Genomic DNA, 21,135 nt, shown 5'->3' with positions numbered 1-21,135 from the left:
ATCAGTCCCCCTTAGGCCTAGATCCACTTGTTTTGTATCTTTGAGGAAGGAAATAGCCCCCTAGGTTTTAGAGCACTCCTCCACATTATTAGCAGGACATTTGTTGAGTGAGGAGTCTAGGGTTTTCAACATTTTTAGCCTTTGTTTTTCAAATCTGATCCATTACTTTTTAGATCCATTAGATAGGTTTATTTTAACTTTTATCACTTTAGATTTTAGGTTTTCCCTTTCCCCCTTAGGATCCACTTGAGTATCCTAAGTCTTAGAGCTTCATGCCTGTCATTTACAACAGTTTTCACTTCTGATTTTTGTTGTTTGTCTGCACCAATTTCTGCAGCTTAGGGCCTTTAGAACCCTGTCCCTTGACATCAAATATTTTTGGCCTCTTTATGTGTCTTTGAGTAGCCTATTTGCCTTCTCTTGCTTAGATTCTTAGTATCCCCTTGTTGTGTGTGGAGCATGATTGTTCAGAGGTCTTTGTTTCAGTCGTATGTATACCCCAAGAAGTTTTGTACACCCCTCCATGCGAGGGGGACTTGTCCCCCCCGCGGGGGTCCGGGGGCCAGCGGTCCCTCGGCGGGGGCTCGGGGGCAGCACCCCCGAAGCCAAAAATAAATGTAAAATTGCCTTGTAAAAGTATAGTAATTTCTAGTCAATTTGGGCCGTTCATTAGGCGGATGATCTGACGGTAGAACTTATGTTTAGTTTAGGGTTTTTTTCCCTAGAAGGCAACCCCTCTCTTTGTATGAGAACATTGTATTTGAGGATGTGTGATAGATGTGTAATTGGTGAGTGAGAAACAGAGAGCTGAGACTGTGAGAGAAAACAGAGGATATTACAGCGGATTTGCTGTAGGTTGTATCTCTTCATTTTGCTGGATAATAGAAAGGAAGGACTGGCTGTTCGGGGTGGACGTAGCCCAAACTGGGTGAACCACATATATCTGTGTCTCTCTTGTTTTGTGCATTTTCTGTGTTTATATTTCTGCAATATTTTATGTGTTCCATTGCTCCGTAATATATAATTTTCTAACACCCCTGTGTGTGGGGTGGTGTATTCTTGATTGACTGTTTATTTTTCTATCATTTCAAATTCATTTACAGTATTTCAGCATTTTACTTTCAATAGCATATGGCATCATGAAACATGCTTAATTAACTCATCCACTTGACACATATTTTTCACAACTCACACTTTAAGTGAGCGCGAGATTGGCTAACACTGCCAAGCCAAGAATTTAAACACTGCACCTTAATAAATCAACACACATAGATTAAGCCCACTTGTGCATCTTGACCAAACAATTCTTGTAGTGTAGGTGTAGGGTCGATGGGATAGGCTTCCAATAACACCCATCGATCACTTTTCATTGATACATAGAAGTTGTCATCTTAGGGAGATTAAGCATACTTTACCATCCCATGATCGAAGTCGGAGTGGGTTAGAAACCTGATTTAAAGGGGGTTAGGTTAGGTCATCATGCGAGTAGTTCTCCTCGGGGCTACCCAACCAGTCCAAAGGAATTATATGCAGTGGCTGACTACCAAGAAGCTCAAAAATTGACCACCCCTGTGGGATGAAGGTAACTGTAGTGACCAATATTAGGAAAACACCTTATAGGACTAGATGTGGGAAGCCGCTGGTCCTCTACCCCACCTTTCTCTGGACATCTATGCTTGTGAGGATGAGATTTCATCATGTAAGAAGTTCTTTGGAAGGCCATCTGAAATAGTAGATCTAGGATTGTTTTAGGATCCATATCACCTATAGCCTAGAGGCATTTTTTATTTGATAGGACATATTTGCTTGCAATAGAGTAACATCATTAAAATAGTTATTTTACACTTGACACTACTACACTAGGTGTTTTCTTAATGTTTTTCGCTCTTTTATTCCTGTCATTATCACTTAGTCTAGAAATCATAGCACCTCCAAGGCATTTTTTGCATCGAATTTGAGGGCTTCACCCTTAGTTTCTGTTAGGCCATGTCACTCCTTCCCACTGGGTGTGAGTTCATCCTCCCACTCCTCCATCGAGTCATTATTCTAATTCTTCTCATTCGTTTTGTTCATCCTTTGATTTTTCATCCTCTCATCCTCATATCGCCATCATGTCAGGCACTAATGCAGGTCCAAGAACCCAAGGTGGTAACCCAGGTGCCAACCAGTGTACCCCCACTAGAGGAACCTCAACCAGCATGGTCACTCTGACTCCTTTACATTCTTTTGTCGCTGGTGTAAGTTTCCCATATTTTAACCAGTGTATAAATGATCCCCTTCTCCACGATCCCACATGGTTAGCAATGCCTACGAAAATCCCTTCATAAATCTCGAATTTTGAGGGTAATCCTATAGAAGACCCAACCAATCATGTTCCCTCCTTTCATATGTGGTTTTCATCCAATTTTATTACCAACGACTCCATTCGTCTTCGGTTGTTCCAACACACGCTCACTAGAGCTGATGCAAAGTGGTATGTAGACTAGCCCAGGGAAACCCATTCCACTGTAGCAATTCTTGCCAAAACCTTTCTTTCATATTTCTAGTTACCTATTCATTATGGTACCAGTACTAAACTTTTGACTTCATTTCATGAAACTTCTACCACTCGCATTTCTGACCATGTTACAGAATGGCATAGAATAAGGTGTGTTTGTCGAGCTCTCGACTTTGAAGACTGAGTCTATATGGATTGGTTTATTAGATCACTATTGGCCTGCATTGCAAAATATGTCACTTCTCACTTTCCTCAATCTGAGGAAGAAGCTCTTTAGATAGCTCTTAAATTTGACCTAATTTATGCCCAGTTAGGTTACGTTTACAATGTCATCCCTGATATGCCTCGGTTTGGTGCTACTAATGTACCGAGATCATCTCATGGCGTAGATGGCATTTTTGGAACCCTTTCACACCCCCAACCATATTCCCCTCTTGAAATGAGTTAGGGTCAACCTCAGGGAGGGACTAGTCCCATGTACAATTATCCCTCCCCCAATCCTTATCAGGGCACTCGTTATCCAGGTCCCAGCACACCATATGCATATCCTCGTTTGCATCAATCGATGCTAGGGCTAGCTTTTTCATCGCCTGCTTATACCAATGTTGCCCCATATGCATATTATCTGTATGCACAACCTAGTGCTCTAGAAACTTCGACACCAGTGCCCCATTCCCCCATGCCTACTCCCCCTCCAGCCATAGAAAGCACCTCCTCCATAAGGACAAGTGTACGCTCAGTAGAGTTCTCGCAATCCCCTCAATCCAAAAAAAAGGAACATGGGGAAGGGTAATAGGAACACGTAGTATCAAGGTAATCAAGGCAACCAGGGTCCTCCACCCAATACCCCTTAGGGTACTCAACCTAATCCTGTAACCCAACAACACGGCAGTTAGCCCAAGCAGAACAAGGGTCTTTATATGAATAAACCTTATGCTTGTTGTCAAATATATGGTAATTATACTCATGAGTGTCCATTATTACCTCAGGTGCACCAAGCATGAGAAGCTCAAGCAGCTTCTTGAGGATTGAAAACCTTCACTCCTCCTCCCCCTCCTACTTCATCTTAACCCGTTGTGCTCACCAACCCTTTTCCCCACAAAGGGTATATAGTTGCCCAACCTTTGCAAGGTTAGACTGCTCAAACATCTCCTCCATTTGGTCATCACAATTATCATATTCTCATGATGAATTATTATGAGGTAAACACCAAACAAGTAAACCTCCAAACTCGATTACATCAATATAACAAGATGCATGCTAAGTCTGTGGATGAGTCCCAACCCGAAGTGTCTACCAATCCTCTATCATCACCCAAAATTACCTTACAGATTCATCAACCTAAGGTTGAGGTCATTCCTAATATTCCCAAAGGACTATTTCGTCAAAATGCTTCTTCAACCAAAGCTGCCCAACTTATAACATAGTAGATGAGTTGGTGCAGTGCCCTACTGCCATGTCGACACTGGAAGTCCTCCAGATGTGCCCATCAAAATGAAAAGCTCTACTATCTTCTCTAGGATTCATAGATCCTCAAGATTATAAGATGATTGTCTTCCATGTTTAAAATTTAGATAACCCTCCTCTACCTTCATCCATTGCTTTCAAAATTACAGTCTCCATTCGAAACGCCATTGTCCTGCGGTGTATCATTGACAAAGGCGCCTCCATTAGTGCGATGGCCACCAGTGTTTGGAAACAAGTTGGATCCCTTGACCTATCCCCATCTACCATCACTTTAAGTACATGGGATGGTCATCCTTCACAACCCCTTGGCTTATACGGCAACTGCCCAGTCACAGTTCCTAGAAAGATTGTCTGTATTAATATCAAATTCATTGATGCACCCCTTGACTATAAGCTCCTGTTGGTTCGTAGTTATACATATCCTATGTCAGCTGTCAGATCTATGGTTCACCATAATATGTTCTTTCTCCACAATGGAAATATCGTCACCATCGATTAGTTGAAGTATTATGATCCAAAAGCCCAAACTTCACCTCAGACCAACATTTCTTTCATGGCTGACAATAAGACTGTCACTTCTGTTTCTCCAAGGGTCTATAAAGATTCCTCTTTATTTGGTGCTTAATATGGCCCCTGCCTACTCCTTTTGAGCTTAGCTCATCGAGTGATTTCATGCTCCAAGAATTGTGGGCCTCCCACAAATGGGTCATTATGCCTTCACATTAGTTTGCACCTTCCCAACCTGTTGTGCCTAACTCAACCAAGCCTAACAATATAACTCCTCAAGGACCACCTCCTTTTGCTGGTGTCTCTCCTAATATTTTTCTACATGAATCATTTCCCCTAGCCCTTAACCATGTGGGAGTTATTGTTGTAGGTCATTAGGCTTTTGGTCAGATACCATTATTGTTCCCACCTCCTGAAACTTGTTTTACACCTGTCATGGCTACATTGAGTCTACCTAATATCAGCCTATGGATCCTAGTTTGGTACATTGACCCCCTACAAACACCCCACTTCATCAATTGAAACCTTACACCAATTTGACCCCTATCCAACCAGTGGTTCCTACCCCTGCCTTCGCTTCAGTTCCACAACAACCTTAGTAGGAGTTTATTCCTACTACAAAATCATCTGGGGAGGGGGTAAAATCCTGAAAGAAGGGATCCCAAGACAAGGCTTCCCCAGCAACTCCATCTTCCCCTAAGGCCCTAAAGCCTATTCCTCCTTATGCTTTGTGTGATGTTGTCGGTCATGCCACCAAAAAATGTCTTGAACTCCCTCACATTAAAGAAGTTTTCATTGATACCTTTCTTAACCCTAACATCCACGAGGTCCATGTAACCCTGCCTGAATCGGCTAAGAGAATTTGATCATTATGCAAAAACCACCCTTGCACTTTGTGCAATAACTACGACAATTATTCTCATCACTATCCCTGTCTTGAAGATGTTCGTGATACAATTCAAGTACTTCGCAAAAAAGAGGCCACTTGTAATGAGTCCACTTCTTCTTTACTTGTGAAGTCTGGTCCCACCCTTACCCTAGAACAGGAGGTCTCCAAACCACCCATCGTGATCCCTCCCCTGATGTCGAGATGACAAACAATTCTGCTCCCATCCTATACCTATCAACATTAATGAGATCGCTCCCTGAGAACTCCCTAGATATCTCCTTGCGTAATTTTGTTGAACCTCCTTTAGCGGACACATCAGTTTCAAGATCAGTAGATGTCTCCTCTACTATTCACATGTCTCCTACTCATGATGATGCATATGTGAGCCCCGTGTCTCATGAATATGCTTCAGGTATCTCTTCCTTGTCATGTGGTCTTTCTTCCTCCATTTCGCCCATCTTCCACTATGATGAAGAGATTATGAAATCCATGACCACCCCCGATTACCCTTGGGATGATATACACCATCGTGCATAATTCCTTCCACAACAAACCATGACCATTATGTTGTCGAGTCCAGAGACTTCCTCCATGGTGAGGTTGATTGATTTAACCACCCCTTACTTCGAACCCACAAATTTGAACCACATCCACCCTGTGGTCGTTACATTACCACTCAATGTTTGGGTAAGGGGACATCCATTTTTTAGACTCCAGGAGAAGAAATTCTCCCCAACACTCCTAATGCATCTGGTAGTTTCGACTCTAGTACCATTATTCTTTCCCATCCATAAGAACCTCTAGAGTCCCATATCACTTCAGATCACTATGGGGATGATCCAGTTACTCATCCTTCCATCTTACCTCAACAACCCAGTCCCTTATACATTGTTGTTTTCCAACCACCATGTTTTCTAGGTGAGCATCAATTCATTATCTTCGAAGACACTCTTTGCTATAGGTACACCATGTATATGGACCCATAAATTCAATCCATTTGATTCATATATGCAGCACCAAACGAGATTGGTAATCCACCATTTCCTTTCTCTAACTGTATCTATCTATTCTTCCCAAAATAAGACAACCATAAATAAATGGTGAACCACATCATCAAAATGTGTTTGGAGTCTACTACTCTAAATACATTTGGTAAGCCAATAGCATACCCCATCTATCCCTTCTGGGGGGAAGATATGCCCCTCCATCTCCTGATCATCCTTTGGAGGATCTTGTGCCAATTGGTCTAAGATGCTTAAATCCATTATTTGAGCACCTGGAACACAATGGCGCTCCATAAACTCCTCCTATTAGGGGGCATCATTCCCACCTTTTCATACCAGATCAGTCCCCTCCATCACATATGTTAGGGGGCAGTATCCCATGCTTGGGGGCATGATGGTTCCCCCCTAGCCAAATTCTCACTTGATTAACAAAAGTCTCGGCTTAGATCCCAATGATCTAGGTATGGTCGATTATCCTTCCATTTCCTTGGATATTTTTTTCCTACCAGCCTCTCTGATGACCCATATTCATATTTCATATCATAGATTATTAATACCACATATTCAAAAATTTTACTCTATGTGATTCCATAGTTACCACCCGGTCCCCATGTTTGACTAGGTGGGAGGGGATGACTCTAGAACTTCTCTAGCAGTTCATTCCTTTATTCCTTGCTTACCTTGACTCTTGCCCAGGAACCATTCTTCCAAGAAGAATTAAGGCCATCCTTAGACAAGTAAGGCTACCTACTTGGAAGTCATAGATATTGATTCCAATAGTTGGTTTCCCCACTATGATCTCCACAATATTTATGGCCTTCTCCTCCTCTCCAAATTCTCCACAGCTCACTATGCAAATGAATTGGATTTGTAGGAGAAAAAGCCCTTTTAAAGGAAAAACCCTAGTTTTTCTTTGTCGCCCATTGCGACCAAACCGTAGCTCTATTTGACAAACTGTTAGAACTATTGGAAATTTCTTACTGAGTTCTGTAATGGGTCACTCTTTGTTTTTGGTAAATTGACACTTCACCCGTAAGCCATTTTTTCCATGAAGTTTCACTTTGCCACCCTTTAAAATTGAATCTCTTCATTTGAGCCACCTGTTCTCTGGTACCACTTTACCTTTTCACCGATTGATTCTCATGTCAATTTTAATTATGAGTAACCATCAATTATTTGTGTTTTCATGGTGCCCATAGGGCCTCCCCCATGTGGCAGCATCATCAAGTCACTCTTGTTCAAAGCATCTGAGATGTGTCACCCTTGCCTTATGAAATTTTTGCCAAGTACCCATTGTGTCCCATTATAGTGTTTCATCCATCATCATGCTTCATTTCTTCCATCTTTGGCCTCCAGTCCTTCTACTCCATCTTTCCCAAACCCTTGTTTCAGTCATCGACCATCCCCTCCAGAATCGAGTCAGTTGCTAGCAATTCAACCACTTTTTATTATGCTATGACAAGGGAATTCATGAGTCTTCCATCCATATCGTTTCCTTCCATCATTATCCCTAGTGTTAGTCCATCAGTCACTCTACTATATTCCCTTGTGCCTTCATCCAGGCTTCCTCATTGCCTTACCTCTAGCAGGCTCTCTTCTGTTGACCTCAACACATTTATTCCAGAAGAGTAGTCTATAAGGCAATGTACCTTGGTTCCAGCTTCCATTTTTATTCGGTGCCTTGGATTAGGCAAAGGGACTCATTATTTCCCTTTTACTTGGTTGTTTCACACGTGCTCCATATCATCTCTTTATTGCATGATTGAGATTCATACGCTTGAAAGTTTGGTGATCTAGACGATTGGCCAAGTGATTCCTGGGCATTCCAGACCTCGTGAGGGGGTATCCCTTTAGGTAGCCCCCCACATGCCCGGATGACCACATATGTTGATATAGCTGCAAATGTAGTTCCACAGATTTGATGGGTTCTATTTCCGTCACTTGCAGTGCCCATAGCATGCATGTCTCCTTCAATTGATCCATTTAGATCTTCATAGCCCCTCCCTATTTAGTAAGGATTCTTTGGTTGTGATCCCCCCTCCCCATGTCAGTTTGAGGGGCATTATATATCATGTACTCATATGTTATTGTATTCAATCCTTGCCTATGTTTTCCCAGGTGCATTATGTATATGGGATCCATTGTATTATTTTCTGGCCCATTGATACCAGTGTATCATGTACTTTGTAGCTTAGTCCCACATTGTTGGGCTCACCATTATTCTTTATACTCAGTTATCTTTACGGGTATGGGAATGCCTCCCCCGCCTCACTTGTGATCATGTACTACCACATAAAAGGAGACTTCTATCATTATTGCAAGTCTCACCCCAACATTATTTGTCCATTCTTGAGTTGCTCTCTCTCTCTCTCTCTCTCTCTCTCTCTCTCTCTCTCTCTCTCCCCCCCCCTTTTGGTGTCTTATGGAAGTGTAATTTACAACATATTTTGGTCATACGATTTCCTCCTAACACTCATATGGGGCGATCTGTTATCACTAAAAAATGATCACCTAGCCATTTCTAACTTGGTGGATCGATATACACCATGTGGATTTAATTTTACCATAGTAAAATCAATTTCACTTTGGAAAATAATTTAGTAAACCACTTTTATTAAATTATTTTATGATTTAAATAAAAAAAAGCCCATGAAAGGATTAGATAAATCACTATTTATTTAATTTTCTTTAGGAATTATTATTAAATCATTATTTAATAATTATCCCTTTTCACATTTGACTAAATCCCTTAGGAATATTTAATAAATCATTATTTATTTGAATTTCCTTATTTTTGTTATTATAATAATTATTAAATCACTATTTAATAATTAATTTGCTTTCACACCTTTCTTATTTCTCGCGAAATATTTAATAAATCATTTTATTTGTTAATTATTTCTAAATAAAGGAATTTAACCATTTTAAATTCGTTTTCCCTCTCCAATAAATATAATAAAGTATTCCAAGTAGTTAGATCTAAATTTGGGCAATATTATTCTCCATTTTTGAGATCAACTCCATACGTTTCTATATAAAGATGGTTTTTCATTCATTCCTCACCATGATCATTATCATCATTTTCTTGAGCTCCCATTTGAGTTCTTCACTTTGTTTGGGTTTTTGACACGCCTAAGAGAGGGAAATCTATTTCTAAAACATCAAGGATATCAAAGGACCCATCCCACAGAGGGGGACTTATAGACTAATTTGCAGATCTCCTTCACCAAGTGTTATCAATAAATATTTATTCATTTAAAATTATCTTTCCACTTGGGTTATTATTCTGGGTGCGTTATTTTGCTGTTATTTGTTTCAGATCTTGTTTTATTTTAGTGAATATTTTCCATTTGTATTGAAGATATAGAATAACAACAACCATCAAATCATTTTTAGGGTCACTTGTCACCTAGTGACTTAAGTGAGGATTTTTGGTACACCTTCTAGGAATTTTCACACTAACAACTGATTACACTTACTACTACTTATATAATTTAACAGTCAAGATATTTTATTAGTGGCAATGTCCTTCAGTAGATAATCATTACGAAGGGCATGCACTTTACTGATATTTAACATTGTATTTCAGATAAACACTATATATCTTTTCAATTTTTTTTTTCACTACAACAAGATTCTTTACTAAAATAACCAAGCATTCCTCCTCCCTATGATTACAAGGATGAATCTTAATCATTGAACCTTATCATTATATGAAAAAGCATTACAAGTTTGCCTCTTAGTCCCATTTATTTCTTCCCATGTTTCCCTTTCCTTTAAAAACATGCTACCTACTCTTTCACAACTACTTACATTATGTATGGCTAAAGATTTTGAGTTCTGACTAGCTTGTGAGTCTCTCTGTGATGTCGCCAATGTTGATGATGGTCAACACTAATCTAATTGACAGGCCATTGTGAATGTCTAAAAATAAACACTCCTATAACAAATACCATTTATTATACTCAATCTCAAATAAAATTCCTAATAGGTGGGACCCCTCTTAAGACAAAATCCTTGGCCATGAGTTATCAGAATGTTCAAAAAAGTTTGATTAATCTTCACTATACAAATTACATGTTCTAGATTATAGATCACATGAATATCAAGGTGAATGGACTGATTATGGAATGCCAACACAAGGGTTTCAAACAACATCTGTTATGTTCATGCACATGTTACATGCCATTGTGTGATGATGAGAAGGGTTAGTGGCATGATGTCTTCCTTTCTATATCAAAGACATATCGATTAATATTAAAGGTTTATTTCTCATTATATATATGTATATATATATCTATATATATATATATATATATATATATATATATATCTATATATATATATATATATATATATATATATATATATATATATATATATATATATATATATATATATATGGTACTTTGGGTTCCATCCTACTGGACATACATATTTGTTTGCGATAGTTTGATATGGGTAAATTAAAAGCAAATATGATGTTCAGGAAATATACATGTGCGAATTTGGTTGAAACATATAATAATGTGATTGCAATGTTAAATATCTAATATATATAATATTATCCTCATATGATCCTTTATATAAAGTTTTAACGTCAAGTATCCATCAATCAGGTTGTAGTGGTGAATGTTGTAGTCACACCAAAAAAATAATGTGACATGATTTGAGGTTGGCCGTAATGTGGTGATGTCAGTGTGATTCAATATGGTTGATATCTATAAAGAATTTTTGTTTTTTCCAACCTCACCTCTGTAGTTGTGTTTGTGGTGTGATAAATTCACCGAGCAATTCTACCTACATTGGCATTTTCCCAATTGTTGTTATTGGTATGGCCCTTGATCAACTATTTTGACTCATCTTTTAGATAATATGTGTCTCTGCATCAATTTTCCATGTCAGTTTTCATTCGTTTGATAACAGACCTTGTATGGCTCCAAAAATTGGGCCTATTAACACACCAATGTGCTCACTACGCCTGCATTTATTTCCACCACCTCAAGCCTTGCACCTTTCTCTTGGACATTCCAAATCCTCTGAGGGATTTCATTTGTTTCCTAATTTGAATTGTGACTACTCTACAAGAAATTTTTGATATAAAGTTATTTCTTCTCTGTGTTTGGGAGCCATGAACCAAAACTTGACATAATTGTTGCAATTTTTGTGTCTTTCACAATCTTCTACTTACCAGATATGCTTGCAAGGAATGTTTTTGTTGACAAAGACGAATTTTTCTACGTTCATTCTATCTGTAACTTTCTTGCCTACTATGGTTTCTTATGTTGTGCCAATATATTTGTTTTAAGTTTAATTGCAATGATGATTCTTTGTTTTATCAAACTTTTTAAAAGAGACCCTTTACTATCTTTTTAGTTAAGACAGTCAAGTTTTTATACTTTACCAGTTAAATTGCACACTAGAGGCTTCTAGACCTCGAGGATTCATCCTTCATTAAATAATTCCATGCATTGAAGTGTGTTCCCTATGAAAAAAACTCACAAGCCAACTATTTTGACATCTCCTAAATTCTGTTTATCACAAAAAAGATGTTATCATAGGTTATAAGTTAAGTTAAATGAAGTCATGTGATGGATGAATTTTTAACCCCTTAATTCTATTAATGGTGATTATTTTCGGTTTATTATTACCATTTGTGATTAGTAAACCCAAATTTGAGTTAGTTTCTCCTTTTTATTGCCATGTGGGCCTTCAAGATTATAATAACTTGGGAAAAAAATGGTTAATTGTTCAGAGAGTATCGTTTCTATTGTTCCACAAAGTCATTACATGTTATGTTATGCTTCATTTTGAAACTATTTTAAATTTTATGAAACCTTCTCATATTAATTTAGTTGTATGTATATATAGGGTTTCGTGTTTTGGATTCACCACCATGTGTCTTCTATATTCATTTTATTTCACAAAGGTCTCTTATCAAGGCATTATGCATTATTCTCATTTTACTTTGTTCCTTCGAATTATTTTTAATATCTCCAACATGTTGTTACATGTCATTTTGTCACATTAGGAAAATGACCATTGGCTTGGATCTTTCACTATCCATCAAAGTGTTCCAAAGCATCCCCTTGGAAGGTTAGAACCCAAAGAATCCCAAAGAGAATGAAATTCCTTGATATCAAGGCTCACAAACCTATTTTTGTCTTCCTGTGCAGTTACGTAGTCCAGTTTTGCAGATACACAAAAGAGACTATTAGAAATTGCGCACAAGTACACTATATCTGACATTATGGCTTGCACACATGACTTAACACAAGTAAAAATAAAAATTAAAGTTTAGAAGCTTTGTTAGTCGAATCTTTCCCAACTAACAACTTCAAATGGATGTCTACTCAAGCCTAATCCCTCCCATCATGGAGCTACTTCCCTCTCTTTGTGGAACCCCTATCCCACCATTTATGGATCTCATCCCTTAGGAAATGGATCCCAAACTTCCTACTCTTGGCCTATAAATCAAACATAGGCTAGAGTATTGAGGAGTACTATCGAAGGTAGGCTTATGCTACATAAATAAGGCTAGGAGGATTTTTATCCAAGGAGAGGGTTGGAGATTGTGGGAAGAGGCTTGTAGCGTCAAGGCTTTGAGGTTGTAAGTTTGTTCTCCATTTTATTTAATAAAAATAAGCTTTTATTTCCTAATTATCTCTTTTCTGATATCATTTGTGGGATTCTTTGATCACTCACATAGGTTATGATTGGTAATTGATTCAATTTATAATATATGTTGAGTTAAGTAGTTCATTTATCTTTCATTCTATACACTAAATGCTTTGATCCTTTGTGTGTTTCTATCTATGTAGATCTCCTTTGAACCATCATGGAGAATTTGTGGGAAGTGGTGGAAGGGTATCTAAAGCATCAAGATGAAGTGAACAGTTGAAGGTAGTAAAAGAGACTTCAACAATAATTTTTATAAAACAATAAGTGATCTCTCTCATATTCTTTTTTTCAATCAATTGTAAGATAAGGAAAGGTAGCAGTTCTTTTCTTGTTTCTTACTATATTTATTTGAAATCTAGGGAGATCCATCTTGTCTACAAGAGGAATTATTTTACCTAATGCGTACATTTTAAAGTATTTTCTATACCAAGTCTATTGGGTTGTGTTAATTTCTTAAAGTTACTTGGTCTGTGTAAATGTCTATGTAGAAAAACCATGTTCTGTACACATTCTTGAACTGTATTAGTCATATATGAAACTACATGATTGTTACTAATTATATTGATGGACTTTCACTTTCCCTGTTTATTTTTTATCCATAATCTGGTGTTTTAAAACTCAGAATGCTTTCTTTTGGTTAATGAAAAGTTCGTATTCTTCAATATCCACAAGTAATATATATATATATATATATATATATATATATATATATATATATATATATATATATATTTGCAACATGGGGTTTTTTTAACATAAATAGGGGAAGAGGCAGGGATAGAGGAGTAATGAACAAGAATCATCATTTATGTAGAAATAGGCAGATATGAGATGTACACAGATTTAGGAATTTCTCATGATGAAATTTTGATATATCGGATTATTTTATATGTGATTTTCCATGATTATACATTTATTATAACATGTTTATTATTATGTACTTAATTTGGGATTAGAAAATGAGCCAAGAAAATAAGTCTGCATTTTAGATTTATTTATGCATTGAAATAAAAAGGAAGAGGCCTAATTGAATGGAAACAAGGGTATGCTAGGTCATTATAGTACTAGTGTATTCCCCTTATTTTTATTGTTATTTTAGCCCCCTATTATTATTTTTGTTCCCATGTATCCCCTATGTTGTATATTATTGTGCCCCATAGAAGCCCACTATTGTTATTGTTGTGCCCTTACATTATTATTGTTATGTAGGCTCTGATTATATTATGAGGGTATATATACCAAGGAGGTCTTATCATTTGTATAATACAAGAATTGTTCATTTATGTAAATTAAAGGAGGTTTCCCCTTCAAAGAGGGTAATTTTTAAGTCATTGATCTATCTTCTCTTTTGTTTTATGAGCTCATTACATAACATTTTAAAATAGAGCACTCGATTATATGGTTTTGCTTCTTCAAACAAGTCATATTAGAATTTTCACTATAACGTTTCTTCTATGAGGGTTCACGAGCTGAAATTTCAACGACGTGGAGCCTAAATATTGGTGAAGTTTGTGTACAAAATTTTAGATCTTATTTCATTATATTTTCAAAGATATAATCTGAGGAAGTTAGGATTTTTGTAGGCTCTAGAATTCCATCTCAAAGAGGTGACCTAGGAAAAATTGTCATAACTTTCACTTTAAGCATCAGATTGTAATTTCTTAAAAATTTACTGAAATTGCATGGGTTGTAGTTTTTAGGGTATAATTTATAGGGTCTAAGTTCAAAACAGTGACACATGATACTCCATACAAGTTTTCTCTACTAAACCAATCTATAATCAGGCCATCGTGGTAGATTGGGCATAACTCTTTCTTGAAGAATCCAATCTTAGTGTGACTTATGGGGTTGGAAAGAAGACTAAAATGGATACCACAATATGAAATTTCAGATCTTGTAGCTCTGAAATTACAAAAGTACAACTGTTTCATTATCGTGCTCCTAAAAAGCAAGAAAAAGGTGTGTGTTTTTTAAAATTTTGCATAATGTTTGTTTGAAAAACCAGTTTGAACATATTCAAAGGGCATAGTGAAGCATAGATATCATTGTTTTATTCCAAAATTCTTCGAAACAAAAAATAGACACACCTATCAATAAACTAGAAATTTCTTCTATTGTGCATGAAGAAGAGGAATAAATGTAGCATGATATATCAAATTTATGAGATCAAGTGTAACAAATTTCGCTCTCACAAAAAGTAACAAAAAATGAATTGGAACCATGATGAATATTAAGATATATGGTATAAAAAGGGACATGGGAGTTTTGAATGATTGTTTAAAAGTAGACATGGAAGAAATGGTGAATGTCAAGATAGAGGGGTTGAAGGAAGGTCTGGCAAAGTTGCTAGAAGAAAGGCTTCCAATGGTGACAAGGTAATCCCTGAAAATCATGATTAGGAAAAAAGGAATATGAATCATGATTTTAAAGACTCTTATGTTAGGTTTAAGAACCAGCACATTCTAAATATCGATATGGAAGTTTGAAACCAAGGATCCAGTAATATGAATACTAGAGATGGAGAAATATTTTGATCTCCAAGATGTGAGACACACAAAAAAGGTACACATTGCATCTTTATATTTAGATCCCAATCAGTTTGTATGGAATTGATGGATTTTTTTATCGTAAACCACTTTTCACTTGGTTAATTTTTATGAAGGAAATGACAGCACATTATGAAGATACAAAGAGAAACACCTTCTTTAGCCAATTGATAAATCTGAAAACAAGGGGTTCAATGGCGGAGCACATTGAGGAATTCCAAAAATTTAATATTATGGCAACTGATATTCTAGAGGAGCATAAAATTGATGTCTTCATAAAGATTTTGAAGGATAACATCCAACATGAGGTTCTCCTTTGGGAATCTGATTCATTGGACAAGGCATTTAGGGTGGCAAGAAAAGTTGAAATAAAAATTATAGAAACATGGAAGTCTACCACTTGTTGGTGCACTAAGATGTCTTTTTACAGGCAATCTTAATTCCTACATTAATTGTAAACCCAAGGCAAGTACTTTTATTTCAAGAGTCTGAGCATGATATATGCAGTGAATTCAGAGGTTAACTAATAATGAAATAAATTGGAATCAATGCAACAGTTAATGACTATCTCCTTTAAATCCAATCCAAACCACTCTGAAAGAAATTCATAACACACTTTTCAATTCTACTTAACCTATTATGAAAGAAAATGAATCTGAATCACACTTGGCAATCTCAAATGGAATTGAAACTAACTCGCTTAATCATGAAAGAAAACTATAACAATTGAACAATAAATAGTAAATGAATAGCAAATGTTAATTAAACAACAAGTTATAAATGAACAACAAGTAATAAATGAGCAAAAAATAACCATGTAAGCATCCTACGAAAAGCAATCGATTACGTCTCTGAGATCTATGATAATATTACCTGGAATGAGCAACGATCTAATCATACCCAATTCAATCAAGAGCATCACACATATCTAACGTACAACTAAATTTTAATCTTGAATAAATAGCAAATATGAATCAGAATAGTCAATCCTCACGACAATCAAAATGATATTAACTTAACAACAACAAACAATAAAGAATAGCTAGAAAGAATTATAACATAGGTAAAGCAACAGATCTTCTCTTGACTAGGCCCAAAGTCTCTGGAAGTCCCCTCTATTAAATACTCAGAAGATGATTATAAACGAAACGCAGTCTTCTTCATTAAAACAAGTAACAGAGTTACAACATCACCAAGATGAAAGTATTATATGTCAAAAAGAATAGTTATAATCTGTGAATTTATAAACTAGCTATGCAGTTTGCCTTTCAGCCTTATATATAACATTTAGAAAAATAAATAGATAAAAGTGAATCCTCAGGATCAGGGGATCCTGGGGATTTTGCAATACTCGATCTTATTATGTCATAAAATAGCATTGTTCTACCCAGTCTTCTGTTGTCCTGCTTTTCCTCTGACGCTATCCTTTTCCTTTACGAGATGTTGTTGTTTTGTCGATTGAACAACCATCGTCCAATTTGCGTCTTCTACACATAAAGATAGTAAAAGTCAATTTCTCCTGCTTAGATTCATCTAATTTGTTACTGATTACTTTTACCCAACTTCAACTGTGTTTCCTCTACTTCTATCCATAAAAAAAAAGCTAGACGTGTCAAGATGAACGCTAAATAAAGTTATTTACAAGGAGAAAACATACCTTTTTCTCACCCTAACATACTCCCTAGCTTACCTTATTGCATGTCATCATGCAATTAAATGGTTTAGGTGCAGCTCAGTTAGGGAATATGCAGGATATACTTCCTCCTTATAAAATCTGAAACCGTTTTTCTTCTTAAGCACAATGAAAGCCTAGTTCACCTCTTGATCTGTCAGGTTATAATCACAGTGGTACTTGTCTTGGGGATACCATATGATTGGGCTCCTATACCGACATCTTATCCATTTGGGCCCCATGGTTAAGACCATGTTACTGTATTTATAGAAGCAAGAGGAGGTAGCTTTAAAATTCTATTATCTAAATGGTTCTCTATTCCTGACAATATTGCTGGAGACTTCCCACCTTTCTCTGGCTACAGACAAGGCTTCCTCCTTGGTCTCCCAGAAGTACTCCTTCCTAGCATGTAAAATGTCTGTGTGGAATGGTCCTAATTGGCCGACAACACTTTCTCGCTTCATAAATTTCTTGTGCCTGATAGAGAGATGCAGGGTTTTGTAGGCTCCCCCCTAACCCATAGGTTGATGCCATATTCTCGTTTTCTAAAAGTATTATGGGCCTTGGCCCATTTAATTTAGTTAGTAGCAAAGGAAAGAAAGGCTTGGAATTGGACATCCCTTATAAAGGGGCCATGGTTTCTATCTCGGTCATCTTCTAAAAAGAAATTATGCATGTAAAGTTCACATAAGAGGCGTTGTACCTTCTCATTCTACTCTCTGAAGCACTTGACAAAGTCCGGGGTAGTCTTGATTTCCACAGACTTGTCAGCCTTAACATCTTTGATTTTCGGCAGGAGGTACCTTTCCACAAGGAATAATGCATAGTTTCTAGTAGGAGCTCGGCATGACAAGGTGGCTGAATAAAGAGAGCAAACAGTCTCCAACTACTCTTTAGCATTTTGTAATCTGTCGTGTGCTTTCTCAACCTTTTTCTACTCAACCTTGTACTGAGTGAAGGTCTCATCCTCAGTGGTTGTGAGTGCCTCAAACTTCTTTCTTAATTCTTGATGTACACGTAGGGGCAGTACTTCCTCTTTGTGCTGAGTTAATTCTTGTTGGACCTTAGTTAGTTCATCCTGCAATTTTCAAATGATTGCTTCCCTTACTAAGGGAATGTAATAAGGTGTCTCCTATGTTTGGGTCTCATTATCTTGTGTCTCCATAGGCTCATTTTGGACAGCAACATTGGATGCTTCTTGAACCATACAATAATCAACTGGGACGCTTTCTTCAGCATCAGTTTGAACGACAGCATTCACAGTAGGGAAGTCCATTTGGGTCTCCTGTGGGAAAACACAGGGGTATTCAGTCTACATTTCACTGTCTTCTACAAGACATGGATTTGTTTGAGTTTCCTTTGAATAAACCAAAAGAATCTCAGTCTGGTTTTAAACATCTTTTCTAGAACAATATTTTGTCTATGTCCCTGTGGTCTCCATTTGCACTTTCAATCTTATGACTTTGACTGCTTCTTTTAACCAATGTCTTAGCTTCCCAATTATTCTCTTTTATTTTCTATACTTTTTAAGCATTTTTTTGAGCCTATCCTTGTAGGTTTTCTTTGTTGTGAGAGTTCCAATCGATGATGGTGCAACAACATTTACCTTAGGTTCATGCTTAAGTGGAATTGTGTGAGCTTCAGGGAGGGTTTCAATTGGAATTATATCTCCCGATGGAGCTTCACCTTCCAGTTATTTTTCATCATGAATTTCTCTCTCAAGAGACCCCAATCAAATGGTGTCTCCTAAGAAATTATCCTTCTCTGGACTTTCTCCTAGGTGGGCCTCGTCCTCAGGGAACTTCATAAAACTAGCATTTCCTAGTTGATTTTCATCTCCTAGGGTTTCATTTGTAGGATTTTCTTTAGTTGGGAGGTCCAATGGACCAGTAGCTGCTAATTGATCTTCCTCTCTAATGGTTTCTTCTTTGTGCACTTCTACTTCCAGGGGTTTTTCCACAAAAGGGACCGGTTCCCTATGTTCTTCCAAAAAATTAGTAAACGACACGATTTGATCATAACTAGGGTTGTCAGAAAAGGCAGATTGGTTGGGGGCACAATTTTGTCCTTCAACATTCTCAGATTGTTCTCTTCCCTCACCAAATATCCCCATGTTTCCCAATACCTTGGCCACCTCTTCCTCATAGTCTTGCAAAGGGGCATTTTGTGGACTTGGAGGTGGTTTGTGAGATGGCTCGACCTCATATGTTTGAATTGGGGTCTGTCCCTGTGACTTCACCTGCACAGAGCGCCTTTGTTTTGCTGGGTTCAAGGGCATAGAGGAATTATTCCTTTTTAGTGTCCTTCTCAGACCTGGGGTTTTGGCCCTTGCTGTTATGTTGCTGCGTTTTCTGTAGGTGGGGCTAGAGTAGGATTTACAATATTGTCCCATGTTAGCTACTGCTAGGCCAGTCCATGCATGATAATCAATTTGATGAGCCCTTGATGACTGATTATTGTGTGTGGGTTCTTTGCTTTCCTAACTCGAAGAGAAACATCATGAAATAGGGAATTCAAATAAAACGACAAATTAACTGAAATTTTTTGTTTTAAGATGGCTAATAGTTTCAGTTGGTGGGGCTTCACCACATCCTGTCGACTATTGCATGTCATGTACCTTTGCACAATGACTGCCAATTCCTGCCATGGTTTTCTTAACGATGAAGGGTGAATCCCTTTCCCTGTTTGCACCAATTGCTCGCTTGGGTCCTCGAATACTGCGACTGCCTTGTACAAAAGGACATGTTTGTCTATCCATTTTGTTCCCTCAGCCAGAAGACCAGTGAATTCGGCTATGACTGCTTCAGAGATTGTTATGTCCCTGCCTCTTATTGTGGTGTTGCCATTCTGCAAATTCTGGAGGAATTCAAGTGTCATCTCTTTGTGAAATCCCTAAAATTTATTCAAATATTGCAGCCAGCCAGTGCACTCGAGAATTACATGAGCCTGGTCCGATACCATGAGCACTGTGGGTTCCTTTTGAATGGCTCTACCTCCTATGGCTGTTGTTTTCCTATGACTAGTTCACTTGGATGCACTTCTCTTGCACTTTCACAGTTTAGAATAGCAGCAAAGAATGTTAAAGAAATTAACAAGAAAATGATGTTGTTTTGGGAATTAACATCATATACATTGAACTCATTTGTCTCGTCAGCAATATTTTACGAAGGCTCATAATCAATTTACATGCAATCCATAATGGTTGTCATCCTTCTTCCACTCATAAATACTTTGATAATAATTACACATACACAATCATCATGTCATCCTTAAACTAGAAATCAGTTTAATAATTATCACACAATTAGCCATAAACTGTCACGCATGATGTTCATATGCAAACCATCCCCCGTCCAATGGGAACAGGGTGTCCATGTCCACCAAGCATGGTAAAAATAGGAGAAAGCATTGGTAATGCATAAATGTAGGCCACCAATCAATAAAAAGCGACACAATACAAAACAAGGCAATTAAACTAGTACACATCATCAAATTTACAATGGTCATAAATTAAAACAAAGGTTTAAATCATTACATCAAAATATTCTTACCTTAAGTGGTATTATTAACAATGCATAACCGATGGTAGGTATTAATGACTATCATAAAGTGATTGGACAAATATGATATAATGAATATGTGACATAAGTTACCATGCATGTTGGCTTTTTAGAAGTGTTGCTCAAATGGGAAATTTCTTTTAGAAAAGCATCCATAGGTGGTAATAGAATATAGCTCATTTGGCAATGTCATATAGTACTCCAATACCACAAGCAAAGCCACTGCTGCCAGCAGGCATTCATAGCCTCAACAGGGTTGCTTTTTAACCCCACAAATGAGCCAGAGTCCTCCTTTTAGTATGTAGATGATTC

The sequence above is a fragment of the Pinus tabuliformis genome, chromosome 1_2 (genome assembly GCF_031772625.1).
Source record: "Pinus tabuliformis cultivar Carrire ecotype Pingquan chromosome 1_2, CPIR1, whole genome shotgun sequence".
Classification (NCBI taxonomy): Eukaryota; Viridiplantae; Streptophyta; class Pinopsida; order Pinales; family Pinaceae; genus Pinus; species Pinus tabuliformis.
This window is presented reverse-complemented; position numbering follows the sequence as displayed.